General features: G+C 40.9%; 1 protein-coding gene across 3 annotated transcripts in view; it reads left to right on the top strand.

Annotated features, from left to right (window-relative positions):
- The window catches only part of LOC150088279 (atrial natriuretic peptide receptor 1), a 1,689,763-nt gene that overhangs the window by 1,582,293 nt on the left and 87,039 nt on the right, over nt 1–20,431 (top strand). The window lies entirely within an intron of this gene.

Here is a 20,431-nt window from a genome sequence, read left to right as displayed (position 1 = left end):
TATCAAAAGCAGCTTCAATATCGGCATAAACAACCGCCATTTCTGATTTGGCCTCAAATGCATTTAAAATTTCCGTTTGGACTGCCAGAAGGTTGGAGACAGTTGATCTATTAGGGAGAACATTATGGAGTTGTTTTGATGATTGTGGAAGAAGATGGCGTGTTATATGCGGAAGAAGGACTTTTTCCAGTAGCTTTAGGAGCGTGGATGCAGTGGAGATCGGTCTATAGTGCTTCGGCTGGCTTGGTAGTTGAACTTTAGGTAGTGGGGCAAGACTGTATTTGCTCCAGGATGCCGGAAACACTCTATGAGAGAGGATGGAGTTGAACAAGTAGAGCAGAGGATCAAGGATATATAGACTGAGGCACTTTACGATGAAATGTGGGACATTATCGATGCCAGCGGTGCATGACGGACGCAGCGAGTTGATGGCTTGACGAAGCTGCTGTCGATCGATTTGAATGGAAAACAGCTCATCATCTGGACTTGAAATGGGGTCTGGTTGGTAATCATATGGTTGTGTGATGTTGTCTTGGAATCTGGCTACATAGTTGATCCATTCAACTGGATTGAAATTGGAATCTGGTTCAGAGTTACGGGTATATGGCACTTTGCCTTTGGATAAGGTCTTGTCAGTGTATTCTTTAATGGCTTGCGATTTCAGTCTATTAAACAGTGCTCTAGCTTTGTAGTACTGAGTTCGGTCATATGCTGTACCAGACTGTTTCCATTGTTTATGGAGGGACTGTTTGCACTTGAAACTGTGATTTAGCTCCGAAGACCACCAAGCATTAGTTCTAGCCGAGATACTGACCTGTTTAGCTGCTGAGAACATAGTAACAGTGTGCAACCATCTAGTTAATATGTCTAGAGCCAGTTCCGGATCTCCTGATTCGAGAACTTCCCAGGAAATTAATCTTGTTGCATAAAGGCATCTGTTCGGTTGTAGGAAGGTGGGAGAGATGATGATCTTCCTTTTGACGTAGTGGGAGACATTAAAGTTGGGCGTTGGGAGCTGCAATAGGACTACGATGGGTTCATGATCGGATTCAAAGTGAGTTTCGGGTTTAATGTCGACGCTACAGGAACCAGACGATAATATGAGATCCAGGCGATGAAGACCTCTAGTTGGGCCTTCGTTTATGATCCTGAGGCCACTAGGTGCAATCTTAGCCATAAGTGACTCATGAAGATGTTGGAGATTTGGTGGTAAGTTAAAATCCCCACAGATGAGGTGGATAGCAGATGTGTGAAGCGTATTTATTAGCCAGGATGCAATATCATTGATTGTCTGAGCATCGGGGGTTGGGGGTGTATATATTGTACCGAGATCTAATAAGCAAGAGTTGATCTTGACCGTTACTATCAATGCTTCGAATAGATTGGATTTGCTGGAGACTACATGTACGAACTCAAGTCTACTGGCATTTATGAAAACAGCAACGCCCCCACCACAGGTATGAGAGCGGGAGGTGAAGAAAGATTTGTAACCAGCAGCTTGGGCGGAGGCAATTGATTCTTGTTGTGGTTCCAGCCAGGTTTCAGACATGCAGATGACGTCAGCCATTTGGGACAGAAGCATCTGCTCAAGTGTCACGAGCTTATTCCGAATACTACGAACATTTTGATAAAAAATCTTGAGTGTAAGGTGACACGAGACCGTCACGAGTGCTGATTCGAGGACATTATTTATTTTCTTTTTTGGCTTTTTAGCACGGTTGGTTACAATAGTTGGTATGAGCTGAGGGTGGATTTCATTTTAGCTGTGGTATTGCAGAGATTGATCAGAGGTTTTGTCATCGGGGTATGTATAGGGCTCATCATAGTGTGACCCTGATTCCTGGTTTTGGGGCTTCTGAGAATAGGAATGCCTATCAAACCGTCACGCTTGGGAGCAGTCTTGGTGGGATAGCGCATTAGCCATGGCTAGGAGGCGCCTCCGTAGCCAGGTGGGAAGGAGCAGCAGTGCGTAGCACACGCTTCTTGATTAGACCGGGGTTTGAGCCCGTCACCACCAAAAACGGAGGATGCGGAAAGGTCAAGGGAATGACCACCGCATATTCCCGGAGCAATATGGCCTTAGTTGCTAATGCTTCTAAAAACCAAACAACAACAACAAGCCATGGCTAGGCGTGGGGTGATATGGGATTTAGGTTCATAGTATGGCCTGAGTAGTGATCCAGACGGCCAGAGAGCAGTCGCTGATATGGAGCTGAAATTCTGTACATCGCACTCAACTTTGAACGATGTATGCAGGGGTGTTTTCTTAAGAAGTGTGACGGACACAGTAAAGTGCAGCTCATGCATTATGTATGACGCGATATCATCTGGAGTTGTATTTGGGGCCAGTCGGGAAACGAATAGACTTCGTCGAAGACGAACAGTTGGTGGATTCATCGCCTGCAGCCTGGAGGGGGCCGAGGTGCCCATTTTAAACGATCGCCTTCTCTTTAGTACATTTGGGGTTCCCATTTTACCCTCTTCAGGATGGCGAGGCTTACTGCAGTAACTCTGGGCCACAAGTGTAGGAGGAGGTGCAGCTACAACTTCCGCCCGGGATGGTTGTAATGTTAGCAGTGGGGGGCCGCAATTGTGGATTTCAGGTTTCTTCGGCATTGTAGGTTGATACACTCGACTTGAGTACGAGTAAGGCTCGACGATAGTTTCAGGATTGGGTTTCCATTGCAATGTAGTAGATGGCTTCTGTGATTTGTGGAGTGGGACACTAAGTGGTTTATCTGGATTAGCTGATTCTTCCGTAGGATTGGCAGGGTTTCTGGTCTGGTTTTCCTGGCAAGGAAGTTCTTTGGCTATCTGGATGGACCTGATATTTTGGAAGTACACCCTAATATGTTTGGGGTAGTTCGACAAACACTACTAACTGGTGTTTGTCGAACTTCCGTCCTCACTGGAGGTGTCCCCAGTTGGCGTGTTCGCGAGCGAACGGCACGACTTCGTAACTTTAAATGGACCAGAATTTATTGGGGACCATCACACAGGAGACTCAGGATACTCTTATCATGGCAGGGTAGAGCTTTAGCTGTGGGACTTGTCAGTATGATGAAAGGATGACTGCTGAGTTCGCTGGAATTTGTCCGCGAATGAGACGAGTCAGTTGTGGGTGGTGGTGTTGCAGGCTTGGTTTAGGTTCAGAGGTGGGGGTGGCGAAGGTGACTAGTTCTCCTCTCATAGGAGGGTCTTATAATGGTTCCGATAGGCCATATAGATTCAGTTCCAATTAAACTGAACAAGTCGTGTGCACATTCAACCCTGAAAGATGCGCAGAGGGGGTTCCTGGCGTGAAGTTGGTGCACCTTTAGTCTGAGGTCTAGTTGATCATGTAAAACCTCAGCTACTTGATCTGGCGTGGTATTTCGGGCTAAACGAGATGTGAAAAACCGACTAGGGGGTCTGGACTTCTGTCGTCTGGGAGGTATGGGGAAGACTGCAGTTTATCGTTAATCGATGTACCAATCCGAAACCATTTACGTGAAGCTGGGCTTGTTCGTTGACTCACTCTGAAGGTCGTAAGTGTACTTTCCTCTGGTTGCATGCGATGAGATGGGTTTTCAGTGGGATGGACTGCGAGTGGAAATTGTAGTGGGGAAGAATCCATTGGTTCAAATATTGATTTCGCGCCGACACTGAATCCCAGGCAATTGTGAAGATGAGAAGCGCGAGTGAGGTATGACAGGATGTAAGCACCAGGCATTGCAACACGGGCGCCGGCACAGGGCCTAGGACGAAAGGGGCCCTTAAATGGAACTGAATTGTTATATCGCATTTTTTAAGAGGCCCAAAAATAAAATTTGCACAGGGTACATGAAAAGCTAGTTACGGCACTGATTGTAGATATTAAGGAGTATAAATTTAAAATCCTTGATTTCTTTGTGTAGTACTTTATTGTGATATTGTTTTGTAGCTCTTGTGATTTCTTTTTATTGTGATACTGTTGTGCTTTTGTGATTTCATTTCAATAATCTATTTTCGCTATAGCTTCTGATGAGGGTTTCCTGAAGTTGAATAATTCAATTTCAAGCTGTTTAATTCTAGGCATCAACAGTTCGGCACTCTCAACAACTGCGTGCGTGGTTCCTGAAATTGTTGCACCGAGTTCAGATATCCTCCGTTCCAGGAGTTCATCAGGTTTCGCACCTGTCTTGTCCGATCTCTGCTGCTGTGAGTTCTTTAATGTGTAATCTCAGCAGAAATTTTCGACTCTGCAGTCTGAATTTTGTTAACAGAATCATTTATTGAATAAAGTCACGGCGGGATATGCACTCCGAGTCAATTTGTGAATTAGATGAAGTGCCATCGATTTCCTGCTTGTTTACAAAGATCACATTTTTGGAAATTTTTCATTTTCTTCGCAAGTTTTTCAGATCACATATGGGCTGCAGGGCCTACAAAAGCGAACGTCTTTCCAAGAAGTTCACACGAGGACATAGTCATCTTGATTATAACACCTTGTGCAGCAAGTCGTAGGTTCGCTCATGCTTGCAGGAAACCGTAGATAGTTGTGGTTTAAAGAATTATCAGCGTCCTTCTTCTTCAAGTTCTCTGCCCAGAGGCAGGTTCAGGGCTTAATATTTGTTTATGTTGTGCTTTCCTTTTAATTCCCGCATAATTTCCCATTCCCATCCAATCTGTCATACCAATTCTCATTCTCCCAATAGCTCTCATCCCACACATCTTCCCCTCTATCACTTTCCTCAGTATACTTTCTCTTCTCAAAACATGTCCTATAAAGTTCTTAAGTCTTCTTCTTAGTTCTTTCACTAACGTTCTCTCTTCTCCTATTTTCCCCAAAACTTCAGTCTGATCCCCTCTTTTCCCAGAGCCATATCTCTGAGCCATAAAGTATAACTGTCCATATTAATGTTTTCACTATTTGCTTTCATAATTCTTTCTTGAAATTTCTTCTCAATAGTTCTTTTCCATTACTAAATGCCTCTTTGCCCATTCAAGTCTTGTTTTTATTTCCTCCAGGCTTTTCCCATTTTCTTCATTATGCTTTCCAACATAGAGTAAAAAAAAAATATTAGGAGGTCTTGACGTTTCGAAACTTTATTAGACAGTTGGACAGAAACTAGGTCTCGACTACTCAAGTTGTCTGTCAAAATATGCTTCCCAACATGTTCCAATCTTATTCCATCTAATGTTATATTGATTCTTCTTCCTGGCCACTTTCAAATTAACATTATCTTCTTTTTCTTACTGTTAATCTTCATATGGTACTCCTCTACTTTGCTGTTCAAGATATCCAAAGAGAACTATAATTCCTCCTAGTATTAGCAATCAAAACCTCCTCGTCTGCAAATCTTATTGTCTTTATCTTCTCCCCTCCTACTTTTACACCTCCTTTCTGCCCTTCTTTGTACTCTTTTATCAATGCTTCTGCATATATATTAAATAGTAAGGAGTACATGGAACGTCCTTGCCTTACATCCCTACCAATGTCTACTTCTTCTGAATCCTCTCCATCAATCCGAACCACAGCTGTCTCTCCCATGTAAAGTTCCCAAATTACTTTTATATCTCTTTTATCTAGGCCAACCTTCCTAGTACTTCCATCAGCTTTACCCAATTCACTCTGTCAAAAGTCTTTTCGAGATTAACAAAACAGATTGCCAGATCTTTTTCTATTTCCATGCTTCTTTCTTCTAGTTTTCTTAATATTCCTATTGCCTCTCTTGTCCCACATCCTTCTCTGAACCCGAATTGATCTTCTTCTATGAATTCACTTTTCTTCGTTTTTGCTTAAATGCGTTCTGTGAGATTTTTTAGTAATATTTTTGAGGAATGAGAAATTAAATTGATTGTCCTATAGTCGGTACAATTTGTTGCATTCTTCTTTTTTAATGGGATCATTCTAGATTTCAGAAAGTCCAATTTTGGGCCAGCTTCCACATTCATAGGTTTTCCTGAAAATCCAAAGCAATTCTTTCTTTGCATCTTCTCCAAGTCCTTTTATAATTTCTGCTGGTATATCATCCAGTCTAGTTGCCTCCCCTCTTTTTAACGAGGTCACTGCCTTTTCAAATTCTTCTCTTAATAATTTCGGTCCTAAGGTCTCTTTTGTTTTATCGCAAAGCTCCAGCTCTTTTATATACAAGGTGTTTCAAAAATGATGGTTAATAATTTAAAGGCGAAAAGCACAAACTAAAATAAGCAAAAAAGCCCATTGAACATCGGGCCGCAAATGAACCGTTTTCGAGATAATCCACATCTTCTGTTAAGATCCGCCACTGACTATGGGAGCACTAGTTTAGCAAAAAGCTGTGAATCCTTTGCTAAGGGTGGTTTTATTAAACATAAGATAATAAATTTTTAATTTTTGGTTTCAACACCACAGGATTTTATAGATGTTACATGGTACAGGATGTTCTTTCTAACACCCTTTCCTCAACATCAGGTGTTATGCTTCTGGGCCTACCTGCTAGTGTTCCATGGGCGAAGCGCCCATGTTCTCTATTTACCCTGATGAATGTGCACCTGATGGGCTGCCTTTGGTGGGGAAATGCTTCTTGGTACAAACGTGAAGCCTCGAGTGCACTGCCGTTGGCTTTATCATACATGAAGTGCATGTCCGCATACTCTTCGCTGCTGTAACCTCTTTCCATGGTGACTAACATTTGACAAGTACTAGTATGCCTGCTACGTCTCAGAGCATTGAGAGAGGGGAAAGGGAGAGAATCAGTATTACCTAACCTAAACAGACAAGTCAGTGGTGGATCCCAACTAGAAATGTGCAATATCTCGAAAACGAAATGTGCAATATCTCGAAAACGAAATGTGCAATATCTCGAAAACGAAATGTGCAATATCTCAATATCACTTAATAACCCATGTTTACTAGGTTTTTTTTGCATACGTTAGTCTGTACAGTTCACCTTTAAATTATTGACGCTCACTTTTGAAAAACCATGTATATTCCTTCCATCTTCTCCTTATGTGTTCTTTGTCATATAGAATTTTTCCGTTCTTGTCTTTTATCTTTCGCTAATCTTATTCTTGTTCCTTAAGATGTTGACTTTTCATACATTAGATCACTTCTTCCTCTTCTTGCCATTTCCTCCAGTTCTATGCATTGTTCTTCCCACGATTTTTATCTTGCTTCATTTGTTGCCCTTCTAGGTTCATTATTTAAACTCCTATATTTAATAAGTGCCCTTGTCCTTATTAAAACGAAAGACTCAACAGCAAATACAGAATGCGTAGAAAGTCGCTGAAGGCACCGTGATTGAGTGAGGAGTAGGTAAATGAGCCCTGAGGCGTAAATAAATTCCAGAAACCATATAGACAAGCTTAGTGTCAGCAGCTCGTGCAGGTGGGGAGTTACGGTGTCGTTATACCGTACAGGAAAACAAAGGACAAATTGCCTTTATCATTAAGAACAGAGCAATATTGAACAGAACAGAATCGAATTAAGAGCAGCTTTGATTACTTGACCGCTGGTGCACTGTGCGATGGGGAGTCGGTGTTGATAAAATCAATTCATAACGGATTTTCTAAATCAGTGGTCTCCAAAGTGGGGTGCGCGAAATGATCCATGGGGTATTTGGCAAGCAGAGCGAGCGATGCAATCCTTCCATTTGGATCAACGTACCTATATGAGGTGACTTTCTCTGAAATGACTATTATTAAAGCCACGTTTAGAAATAAACTTTACTTGGAACTAAATTTTCGGGTAGCTGTGTCTAAAAATATGAAACCAAGATACTAATGAAAAATATTTAAGCGCATTCTTCCCACTAATAAATGCTGTTGACTTGATTTATACCACTTTGTACTTTAATTTAATTTTCGTTTTGTTTTGTATTTTTTCATCGAATTAGATTGTGATTTTATATACACTGAGTGATCACTGAATTATCACCACCCCTATGAAAACTGAATGCGACCCGTTGACAATGTGAGGTACGAGAGTGCGGTGTTAGTCAACCTACGTAGCATAGATAAGGTGTCAGTGGTCCAGTAGGTAGTAAATTTCCGATCGTGATGGGTAAAAGGAAGGATTTATCGGACTTTGATAAAGGACAGATTGTGGATGCTCGACGAGCAGGGGCCTCGATTTCCCAAACGGCTGAACTGGTGGAGTGTTCGAGAGCCGCCGTAGTTAAAGTGCTCCAGGACTGTACGTCAAAATTGTCAAACAACGACCCGACGGCAAAACTGCAAAGGTCACAGAAAGGTTGATGTTAGAGGCGAGCACCGGGTCTGACAACTCATGCAGGCGAACAGGCATAGCACCGTTGGAGAGTTAACTACCCAATGTAACATGGGTCAACCCGTAACAATATCTGACATGAATATGCGTGTCACGCTCGCACATATGGGCTATACAACAGAAGACCCCTTCGGCATCCTCTTCTAATCAAGGGCCATCGGCGTAAAACACTTGCCTAGTGGAAAGAGCATGCAAGTTGGACGTTAGAAGACTGGAAGGTGTGCTGGTCGGATGAGTCACGTTATTTACTCCACACCCTGGATGGTCGTGTACGGATTTGGCGTCAACAACACGAGGCTCTTGATCCATCATGCATGGTACAAAATGTGCAGGCAGGTGGAGGCGGTTGTATGGTGTAAGGCATGTTTCACTGGCAGGAACTTGGACCCCTGGTGCATGTGGAACAACGTATCAGTGGTCTCCGCTATCGTCACCCATTTGCTGACTGTGTACATCCTGCTATGTTACACTTTTTTCCCGAATGGCGACGGTGTTTTCCGAGATGACAATGCGCCGAGCCATCGGGTAGGTGTTCTGCAGGAATGGTTTGAGGAACACAGTTCTGACTACCAGCATATCGATTGGCCTCCAAACTCCCCCGATATCAATCCCATAGAGCACTTGTGAGACACTATGGAAAGGCATATCAGGCGTCTGGATACACCAATAACCTCCATACCTGCATTGCGGACTGCATTATACACCGCTTGGTTGGCCATGCTTTCAGAATGCTTTCGAGATTTTGTTGAATCAATGCCACGTCGGATAGCTGTCTGTACTGAGGGCAAAATGAGCACCTACGAAGTATTAGGTTCTTCTTTAAGTCACATAGCTCACTGAGGAGCTGTTGTGGCAACAAATTCCTCCAACTGAATTGATCGTGTGCTATACGAGCAGCATCGCAAAGTACCATGCCCAGAAGTTCACTGATCCAATCATTCCACCTAGTTGCAGGTCTTCCTCTGCACCTCTTCTCCTCGGTTTTTCCTTCCATTTTGTGCTTTAACAGAAAGTTTTCTCTTCTTACTATATGACCAAAAAAACTTGAGTTTTCTTTTGTTGACGATATAAAGAAGAATTTTAGGCCTGCCAATTTTTTTCAATGCTCACTTATTTGTTCTTCGATCCAAATAAGAAACATGCAGTATTCTCCTGTAACACCACATTTCAAATGCCCCAATTTTCTTTCTGTCAACTCTTTTCAGATTCCATCTTTCACATCCATGAGTGGCAACTAGAAAAATTAACGAATCAATGATTCCCAGCTTCGTCTTTAGGGGCAGATCATGATCTCACCATAATTTTATCAGATCAGCGAACAACGTTTAGCAATTGCCTGTCGTCTCTTTACATCATTTGAGCAGTCACTATTTTTATTTATTCTTGACCCTAAGTAATCAAATTCATCAAATTCTTCGATATATTGCCCATTAACCTTCACTTTACTGGAATTGAGATTATCACCAATCACCATAATTTTAGTTTTGCACACATTCAGAAACAATCCTTTTTTCTTACTTGCTTCGCATATCTCCTCAGAGTATGTGAAATGGATGAGTAGAAAAATGACATTTTAGGAGCAACCAAATTTATATGGACAGGACAACGTCATTTCAAAACTGGAAATGGGTTTTTTGGTTGTTTTTTTTTTTCTGAAAGCGACCAAGTAAAAGAACATGCTGTCGTTGTCATTTTGAATAAGGAATGTTCAAAGTCTCTTCTTGGATACAATCCTATTAATAGTAGAATGATGACGGTTAGACTTCAGAGCTAGCCAGTAAATCTCATAGTTTTAGTTGCATATGAACCAACATCAACATCCACAGACGAAGATATGGACGTTTATTATGAAAAACTACAGTCAGCTCTTGAACTGGTCCCAAAATAGGATGTTTTGATACTAATTGGTGATTTTAAAGCAAAAGTAGGCTTCTAGACTAGAATGTGGTAGGTTTCATCTTGGCACTAGAAATGAGTGGGATGAAAGTTTAATTGATCATAAAACAAGGAATCAGATTGATCATGTCCATATGCAGCAAAAGTGGCGTTCCAGTGAAATCAGAGCAAAAACACTTCCTGGAGCAGATTGTGGCAGTGATCATCAGCTACTCCACATCGTTCTCAAGCTGAAGCCGAAAAAGATCATGAATAAGGTTTTCCCTCGACGATTGGATGTAGAAAATATTCCAAACGATTATATGCTTGAAACAGGCAGTCGTTTTCAAACTCTATTAGAACTAGATGACCATATGCTGCCTGAGGGAATGTGGAAAAATACAAAAAGAATTATTAATTATTCAGCAAATAGACACGTTAGAGAAATGTCAAAGATTAGGAAGCCTTGGATTACAGAAGTCACTTTCACCCTGGGCTTTTGCAAAACTGCAAAAGCCCAGGGTTTAGAAGGAAACGAAATGTATCAGGAACTGAGAAAAGTCATCAAGAGCTGTTTAAGCCAAGACAAACAGGATTATATCAATCGAAAGTATAAAGAAATCGAATACCACAACAAACGAAACAACACTAAAAAGATGTGTAATGTAATTAAGTCCTTAAGACAAAAGTTCCTACCAAAATTTAATGTAATTAAGGATTCCAAAGGGGAAATTTTAACAGAGGAGAACACAATCAAAGGAAGGTGGAAAGAATGTTGTGAGCAGCTCTTCCGAGCACTTGCTAGCACTAATGATCTGCCACCCCCTTTTCAAGAGTGTGAACATGAACCAGTTCCATTGAGAGAAGAAGTGGAAAAAGCCATCAGAGAACTAACGTGTGACAAGTCACCTGGAATTGATTAAATCTCAGCGGAATTGATTAAAGCTATAGGTATGAACACCTATAGCTTTAATCAATTTATGAAAAAACTCCGCGCTTTTTTTCATAAAATGATTGTAAAAAATTTGGAAACGGGACGGTGGCCATTGGATTGAAAGAAATCAATTTTTACCCCCTACCAAAAAAAAAGGAGATCTGAAGCTTTGCTCAATTTATATGAATATTAGCCTAATTTCTCACGCTAGCAAGATTTTTCTTAAAATCATATTGAACAGAATCTCAAGAAAACTTGAAGAAGAAATGCCAGAAGGTCAAGCAGGTTTTAGAAGGGGTAGGAACCAGAGATAAGATCTTAAGCCTACGGCTGATTATTGAAAAATTCAAAGAACTCAATGTTCCATTTTTTTTATTTATTTCTTTTTTATTTGGTAGTTGTTGGCGCATCGGTTTCTGTGGCCATAATGCACCTCCCAAGGTTTTTGCAGTACTTTTGATCCAAGCCCGAGACGAGATTGGAACCCGCAACCTTTAGTGTTGCTAGGGAGGCATTTTACCCACCCAGCTAGCCCGGTCGGCTAATGTTATAGTCGTTTTGTGTTCAACATGAGAAACTAAGAACTAATGAGGCTTGTGGCAGAGAAGAAAAATGTATCACTAATCTCATCTGTTCATCTGACCCCTATTTAGGCCTAAACCTTGAACTGTATGTCTTATTTAGTATAAACAGGTTAGTAGCCTTTTTTAGAATCCCATGTGGAGTTTGCGGTTCGTAACATCACCAGTTTGTGCCACTGGAAGAAATTTAAAAACTATCCAAGCTCCCACGCAGATGCATCACAACATAAATTAACATACTCCTTAAGAATTCTCAAGCCGTAGGTTGTTATGTCTCACTTGATATGATTGGCCCAGCCTAAAAAGTTTAACTATAGAGGACATCGATTTATGACTACCTCTGAGCAACCCTATTAATGCCCTTGAATATGAGCTACAGGAAATCTTTGGAGATTTCCTGTAGACTTTATCTGAATCTCTGACCTTTCATCCAAAATAGAATTAATGGAATTTTCTCACAAGTTGTGACAATGGCTCCCGCTGTGACTTTATGCCACTTTTCCACAAACGTAACAAAAGCGGCCATGGATGCCAAGCGTTTTCCGTGGCCAAGCGATTTTCTGAGCTCTATAAAGAGATTCAAAGCGTTCTCCTTTAAAGGAATCACTCTTCTTTTAAGTTCCCCGTTAGTTTCTCTTAAGTTCTTAAAAAAAGCACTATAGACTTCATCTTACAAGTTGTAAGTTAAGTCAGGAAAGAAAAGACAACTTTCCTTTTAATTTTATTAGAGTTACTAACCCGACTAACCTAACAACCGCTTGGCCACTCGTGGCATTACTCCTGCTCCCCCGTGGCGGGACCGGTAACCTGAGTGGGAAAGCCAACCCTCAGGGCCAAAAAGGAGTATAAAATGGACAAAGAAATCTTTCCCTCACTTGATCAATTGAGATCACCTACTGATCAAGACCAACACGATAATGACTCTTATCAAAATAAAAGAAAAGAAAACAGATCTATGTCAACAAGATCACCCAGCCTTTCTCCTTATTCATTCTGTATCAGATTCTCCTGTTAGCAAATTATCCCCATTTCTAATCCAGAAATGCTTGGAAAATGCTGCAGGATCACCGAAGATGGTAAAGCGATTACAGTCTGGAGATCTGCTGGTAGAGACAATGAAGCCAAAACACTCGGAATTATTATTGAAACTGACTACTTTTGGTGGAATTCCCGTGAAAATAACGCCTCATGCCACTCTGAATACAACAAAAGGAGTTATAGCAGAGTGGGATCTGATCAACATCTCAGAGGATGAAATTGTACAAGAATTGACAGATCAAAGAGTAATACATGCAAAAAGAATATTAATCCGGAAAGATGGAGAATTAAAGCCAACAAAGAACATAATACTGACATTTAGTACCCCAAACTTACCAACAATGGTTAAAGCAGGGTATCTGAATTGTCGTATACGTCCATATATACCGAATCCCATCAGGTGTTACAAATGCCAGAAATATGAACACTCCCAGGTAGCATGCCGTGGCACTATGATTTGCCCAAACTGTGGTTCAACAGAACACACTCAAGCTGATTGTACCATAAACTCCTTCACCTGTCCCAGTTGCAAAGGTAACCATCCGGCATATTCAAAAAATTGTGAAATGTGGAAAGTGGGGAAAGAAATACAAAAATACAAAACAGAAAACAAAGTAACGTATCAGGAAGCCAAAAAGCACATCATGCAGTTTATGCCGAAACACACGTATGCACAAGCAACCCAACACAATCATTCTATTGCTACTCAAACTGACATTGCAGTCCCTCCAAACATTTCTTTTGCAGATTGGGCCAGGTCCGTGCTTAATGCTAAGCCACAACCTGCCAAACACGAACAACTGGAACAAGGAATTAACACTCCAATTTTAGTTCCGCCAACATGCCTGAAACTACAAAAAAGAAGAAAAAACAGTACCTACAGATAATGCTCGGACCAAGAAACAATTCCCAATACATATGGATGTTGACAACAAAACTGACCAAAAAGAAACTACATTAGAACTTCATGCAGAAGAACACATGGATACAGGGAGACCGGTTTTCCCCAAAAAAGACAGAAATAAATCAGATCGTTACAAACAAACTGCTTCAAAAAAACAGACAGATCAAAACATAACTCCTAAAAGCAAGTAATGCAGCACATACTTCAATGGAATTGCAGAGGCATACCAGCCAATATTGATGATATATATGACCTGATTAATAAGTACAATCCAGTGAGTGTACAATTCAGTCTGCAAGAAACAAATTTAACACCACAGGTAACTCTCTCAATTAGAAACTTCACAATGTACAGAAAAGACAGGAATACTGCAAAATGCGCACATGGAGGAGTAGCAATACTAGTTAACTCTAAAATCCCAGTTCGACATATCTCTCTACAGACTGACTTAGAAGCTGTTGCTGTGCGTATTGAGCTTGGAATAAGACTAACTCTTGTTTCAACATACCTCCCACCAAACAGACTTTTCATGCTTAAAGAACTGGAAGATCTTATAGCACAATTGCCAAAACCTTTCTGCCGTTTTGGAGATTTCAATGGGCATCACCCGTTGTGGGGATCTTCGAGCATGGATAAAAGAGGACATATGATAGAGACATTATTGAATCAACAGCAGTTAACCTTGCTAAATACTGGCCATCACAGTTATGTCCATCTACCCGCAGGCTCCACTTCAGCAATTGATCTGTCAATCTGTTCTCCCATATTGTTCCCCAGTATGGAGTGGTCAACCTTATATGATCCACACAACAGCGATCATTTTCCAATTATATGCAAAATACAAACAAAACAATCCCACTCTCTAGATTACAGAGTTAAATGGAAATTCACAAAAGCGAACTGGACAAAATATTCATTCTGTGTTTATTTTGATGATCAATTTATTAAAACACAACCAATAGATAAAGTCGCAGAGCACATCACCGCACAAATTTTGGCAGCAGCTTCTGAGGCAATTCCTCAATCGTCTGCAAACCAAAAAAAAACATGCAAAACACTGGTGGAATGAGGCCTGTAACAGTGCAAAACGAGAAAAAAATAAAGCTTGGAACCTATTTCGTAGATTTCCTACAACAGCCAACCTCATTTTATATAAAAAACAAAAGGCAAGGGAACGACAAATCAGGAAACAAGCCAAAAAAAGAAGTGTGGATAACATTTGCCAGTACCATCACGAAGGACAGTCGGCTGGTGTCCTTCGTGATGGACACCAGCAGTCGGCTAATATGGAAGAAAATCCAACAATTAAATAATAAGTACATTCCCTTTTCTGCTCCAATCTTGATTAAGAATCGACGAGAACTGTCCTCCCCAAAGGAAATAGGGGATTTCCTTGGAGAGACCTTCAGTCAAATATCATCAGCTTCTGCGTACGACAATCCTTTCCTGAAAATCAAAACTTCTGCAGAAAAATATAAATTAAATTTCAACTCCACCCAATCCCTTCCTTATAATCAACCATTCATCCTAGCTGAACTCCAAGAAGCTCTGAACAGATCAGCAAACAATTCAGCAGGATAGGACGGAATCTACTATATAATGCTTAAACACCTAAATAATACAGCTTTAAGATTATTACTAGTATTCTACAACCGGATATTTCTTGAATGTGTTTATCCTTCCTTATGGCATCATTCTGTAATTCTTGCCTTTCCAAAACCAGGAAAGGATCAATCGCTTCCACAAAACTACCGACCAATTTCCCTAACCAGCTGTTTGAGTAAAACACTAGAAAAAATGATACATAGGAGATTAAAATGGATACTTTCTAGTATCCATTTTAAGAAATGGATACTAGAACGGAAAGCAAAATGCTACTAAATATCAACCAATATGGTTTCCGACAAAACAGATCCTGCTTGGACCTTATGGTAAGAGCCGAAACTAACATTCGGAATGCATATGTTAAAAATGAACAACATCTTGTAATGGTGAGTTTAGATATTGAAAAGGCATTCGATACCACATGGAGGTATGGCATTCTTCGAGAGCTCTATACCCTAGGGTTGAGAGGACACATACCTCAATTCATCCAGAACTTTTTCAAGTGCAGAACTTTTCAAGTTCGTCACCAGAATGTACTTTCACAATATTTTATTCAAGAAGAAGGGGTGCCTCAATGGTCCATACTTAGTCCTACCCTCTTCGCAATTAGACTAAATACCATGACGCAGAATATTCCCAAAACCGTAGAAATATATATGTATGCCGACGATCTTGCTATATCATGCCATTCACCAACCATTAACAGCATAGAGAGACAGTTACAACTTTCCATAAATAAGTTAGAGACATGTACTGTACAAAATGGTTATCGTCTGTCAAAACAAAAGACAATTGCAGTTCATTTCTGTAAAAAGCGCAGATTACATCCAGAGCCTGAACTTAAATTAAAAAAACCAACGAATCCCTCTTGCCAGCAATATCCGCTTTTTAGGTTTAATATTAGATACTAAACTTAATTTTTCCATCCACATAACTTATCTCAGAACTCTCTGCTTGAAAAAAACTCAATATACTCAGAGCCATCTCTGCCATGGCATGGGGTACAGATAATGCACTCTGCTGCATTTGTATCGTTCCCTCATCAGGTCCCGTCTAGATTATTGTTCAATAGTATACGACTCAGCTAGGAAAACTGTACTTACAAGACTGAATACAATACAGCACAGTGCTCTTCGCACTGCTCTTGGAGCTTTTCGAACATCTCCGGTCCAAAGTCTCTATATAGAAGCAAACGAACCACCACTCCACCTCAGAAGGAAAATGTTACTCCTCACTTATGCAGCCAGGATTAAAAGCCTTCCAGATCATCCGAATCAACCGCTACTTTTCAATCCTGAAAGGGTAACATTCTATAACAATAAACCCACTGAAAATAGACCAACTGGTATTAGACTACAAGATATGATGTATTGCTGGAATGTTCATTTGAAAACACTCTCAAAAAAACCAAAATATCTGATCTGTCTTGGTCCTCAAACCCACCTTACTGTGATACCTATTTCCAACAATGGGGAAAAAAGTCCATGGAAAGCTGTTATATCAACAACTACACGAAGGACATGTCGCTAGCAATGCGCAGAGCTGCTTAATATATACTGATGGCTCAAAATCAGATGATGCCGTAGGTGCTGCAGCAGTCTTTCACACATTTACAGTATCTGTATCTCTCCCGACTGAATGTAGCAGTTATACTGCAGACCTTTATGCAATCCACCTAGCTATATACAATATCAATATCTGTCTCAACACTAATAGTTTAATATATACAGACTCCATGAGTGCGCTTTCCGCAATAAGTAACAATTTCTCAACCCCACATCCCATAGTAAAAGAAATCCGGTCTCGTCTAAATCATTTGAGGAATCTGAATCACACCGTAAGTTTCTGTTGGATTCCAGGGCATGCTGGAATCACAGGTAACGAAACAGCAGACCAGGCAGCCAAGCACCCAAAGACCAATGCACCTCCATCTTACCAAGTACCCTATATAGATTTATTAAAACATATCCGACGTATCTGTAGGGACCAATGGTTAAACATTTGGAAGACACAGACAAACAATAAATTATTTGAAATTAAACAAGAACCACAAATATGGAGCTCGAACTTGAGGAAAGACAGGCATGAAGAAGTAATACTGGCAAGATTGCGCATAGGGCACACACACCTGACCCACTTGTTCCTGCTCATGGGCGATGACCCTCCTGTATGCATGCATTGTTCATCACAACTTACAGTTCGACATATTCTGTTAGATTGTTCGTATTATTCCCATAGCAGAAATTCTACCTTCCTTTCTCTGACACAAATGCAAGAACCTTTATCACTAACCCACCTATTGGGAAATAATGCCAATCTGGATGAGCTTTTCGCTTATCTCATACAAATTAGACTTTATGAATATATCTAATAACAAATAAGGCAAACTCCGGTACCATTCCAAATAATTGAATAGGCACATTTTGGCCTCGTTGCCCTTGTGCCGAAAAACCTCTACAAACAACAACAACAACAGTAACAAAAGCTATCCAGATTAATTACACGAGAACGCGACATATTTCATGATTGTTTGGGATACCATAAATGAAAAAATTTTAGATTTTCATTTCCAATTTAAACACAGGGCACTATTTACACTTATGCACACAACACTTGTTACAAACTAATCCAGTTGTTCACCTTGTTCTCCACCCGCCCTCTGAAATACATGCACTTTTTGAAATATGAAAATGCTTAGCTGGTGCGAAACCCTCTCGTATATATACCGGTAAGTGTAAAGCGTATTAATGTCTAGCGGAACCAGGGGTTTCCCATCTCCACATTACTTTCATTGTTGATGTACCAGTTCGTTGGGCAGGCCAGAGATTTAAAAGTGTGTGGATTTTGTATGTGTAGTGTTGTGCATCATTGTTCATCTGGCCATTTAGTCGCTGGACCCCTGCTGAGGCCCGACGTTGCGCACACTTGGCCCCCTGGAGGCAGACAAGGTACTCAGTAGTTAAAATATTTTTCTCTGGCAGGCTTCCTGATAGTTTACTGAGAATTCAGTGACCTTAAAAAAAAAAAAAAAACACGGTAAGGGTAAAGGCTGGGTTCCAATCCCGTCATCGACGGGATTGGAACCCAGACCTTTTCCACCCAGTGTGGGGAGGACAGTGACACCACCACTGTGCTACCGCGCAGGCGGTCAGAGTGTGTAGAGTGTATTTAGTGTCAAGCGGCGCCAAGGGTTTCCCCCATCTCCGCGTTGCTTTCATTATAGGCGTTCCAGTTCACTGGAAAGGCCAGAGATTTAAGTGTATGGATATTGTATATGTATAAGTGGAGGCAGACGAGGTACACAGTAGCTTTGATATTTACTCTGGCAGGTCCTGAGATTTCCTGAGATTTCGGTGTCTAGGATTTTAAAAAAAAAGTTGATCTTTCGAGTGGGGGATAATAGCGATAGGATTATAAAGACCGAAATTATTGAGAAATAATAATTTGTACATTATTACATTTGGACTTGTAGGGCATTCCCTTGTATACAGATAGTGGGGGAGACTAAAGACTGGGGGGAGAGACAGAAATATGGGGTAAATAGGGAAGACGACCACAATAGGTGTAAAGTGTAAGGTATGTTAGTGTCTAACAGCTCCTGGGATTTCTCCCATCTCCGCGGGTGTACATTGTATCGGGCCAGAGATTTGGAGGTGTGTGTGTGGGGGGGGGGTCATGTACTATATAGTGTGTTGTGCCTCTGTTCCTCCGGTATATTAGCCGCCGAGCCCCTAGCGGGACCCGACGTTAGCACGCTGTGCCACGGGGAAGCTGATTCGGTGTACTAGAGTACTCTGGCGGGTCCTGCCACCTACTTTCCTGGGATTGCAGTGGCTAAGACCAGAATTGGGAATGAGATGATCGCTGTTTCTTAAGCATCGGTTGTAATTATTACTGCGATTACAGGAGAATGCTCAGCGAATTCTACCTGTATCCTCGTATCCTCTAGTTCCATCTCTTTCTACCTAACTTCACTATACTTTCCCCCCTCAGAAGATGTGCATATAGCATTGCACCTACTGGACAAGATCTGTGATAAATGTGCAAATAATAACTTGGTGGTGGCGGCGGACCTGAACGCCAAATCGACGTTCTGGAACAGCGGCTTCACTGATCCTCGGGTAGCTCAATTTGAAGATTTAATTATGGCTCACAGCCTATGTATTAAAAATGTACAAAATAAACCATTTACTTTCTCCACTACCAACGGAGAATCAAACATTGACATAAGGATGGACGACAAAACTGAAAACTGGGACTCTCCTTGGTGAACAGCGATCACAGGGCTATTACGTTCAACATATCAAAGAACTCCCAACACAATGACTTGACTGTTCATGACTTAAGAAGATACCGTATGGATAAAATCAACTGGAAAAAATTCGAAGATTATCTGTGTACGGTATTTAATGGGGAGGATGCTGAAGCATTAAACCAACTATCCACTTCAGAATATGTAGACACGGTTCAGCAACATCTATATATAGCTACGTCAAACTCAACTAAAAGGAAACATATAAGAAAGCCTTCAGTGCCATGGTGGAACGCTCAGCTTTCTGACTTGAGGCTTCAAACTCAACAAGCCAGAAGCTTATATCAGCGTAGTAGACATCTTTCTAACGAGGACGTTGAAAGGCTGAAAAACAGTTACAGAGAGAAAAGAAAATTATTCCATCGAGCCATATCTGAAAGTAAGAGGATCTGCTGGCAAAACTTGGTCAAGGATGTTCGGAATACCAACCCCTGGGGGATCATATATAAAATAATGAGGAATAAACTGATAAGTGGAGATATCTATCAGACTGTAATTAGTAATAACTTAGAAACCACAGACTGGCACTCTACTGTTGGAACGATGGTAGATAATTTGTTTCCAAAGGATCTACCTCACTGTGATATTCCAGAACAGGCAGCGATCAGGAGGAAAAACCAGAATTATGTTGGATCTACCGATGTTTGCCTTTTTACTCTAGTGGAACTAGGAACTGCTACTACTAAACTCAATAAGAAAAAATGCCCTGGCATTGACTTGCTAGAGAATTTGGTAATTGTCAAAATTCTTAAACTGTTTCCCAATATCCTACTGAATATGTACAATAAATGCTTCCTCGAAGGACTTTTTCCCAAACCCTGGAAACTAGCTCTACTGAAAATTTTATATAAACCTGGAAAAGTCAAAACAAACCCAAGTGCGTACAGACCAATATCCCTCCTGGCTAACTTAGGGAAACTTTTTGAGAGATTAATTTCTCCCAGAATTGCAA

Source organism: Mastigoproctus giganteus, chromosome 3 (assembly GCF_048544385.1).
Source record: "Mastigoproctus giganteus isolate SK-2022 chromosome 3, ASM4854438v1, whole genome shotgun sequence".
In the NCBI taxonomy this organism is placed as follows: Eukaryota; Metazoa; Arthropoda; class Arachnida; order Uropygi; family Thelyphonidae; genus Mastigoproctus; species Mastigoproctus giganteus.
The sequence above is the reverse complement of the archived record's forward strand: the minus strand, read 5'-3'. Positions and strand labels throughout refer to the sequence as shown.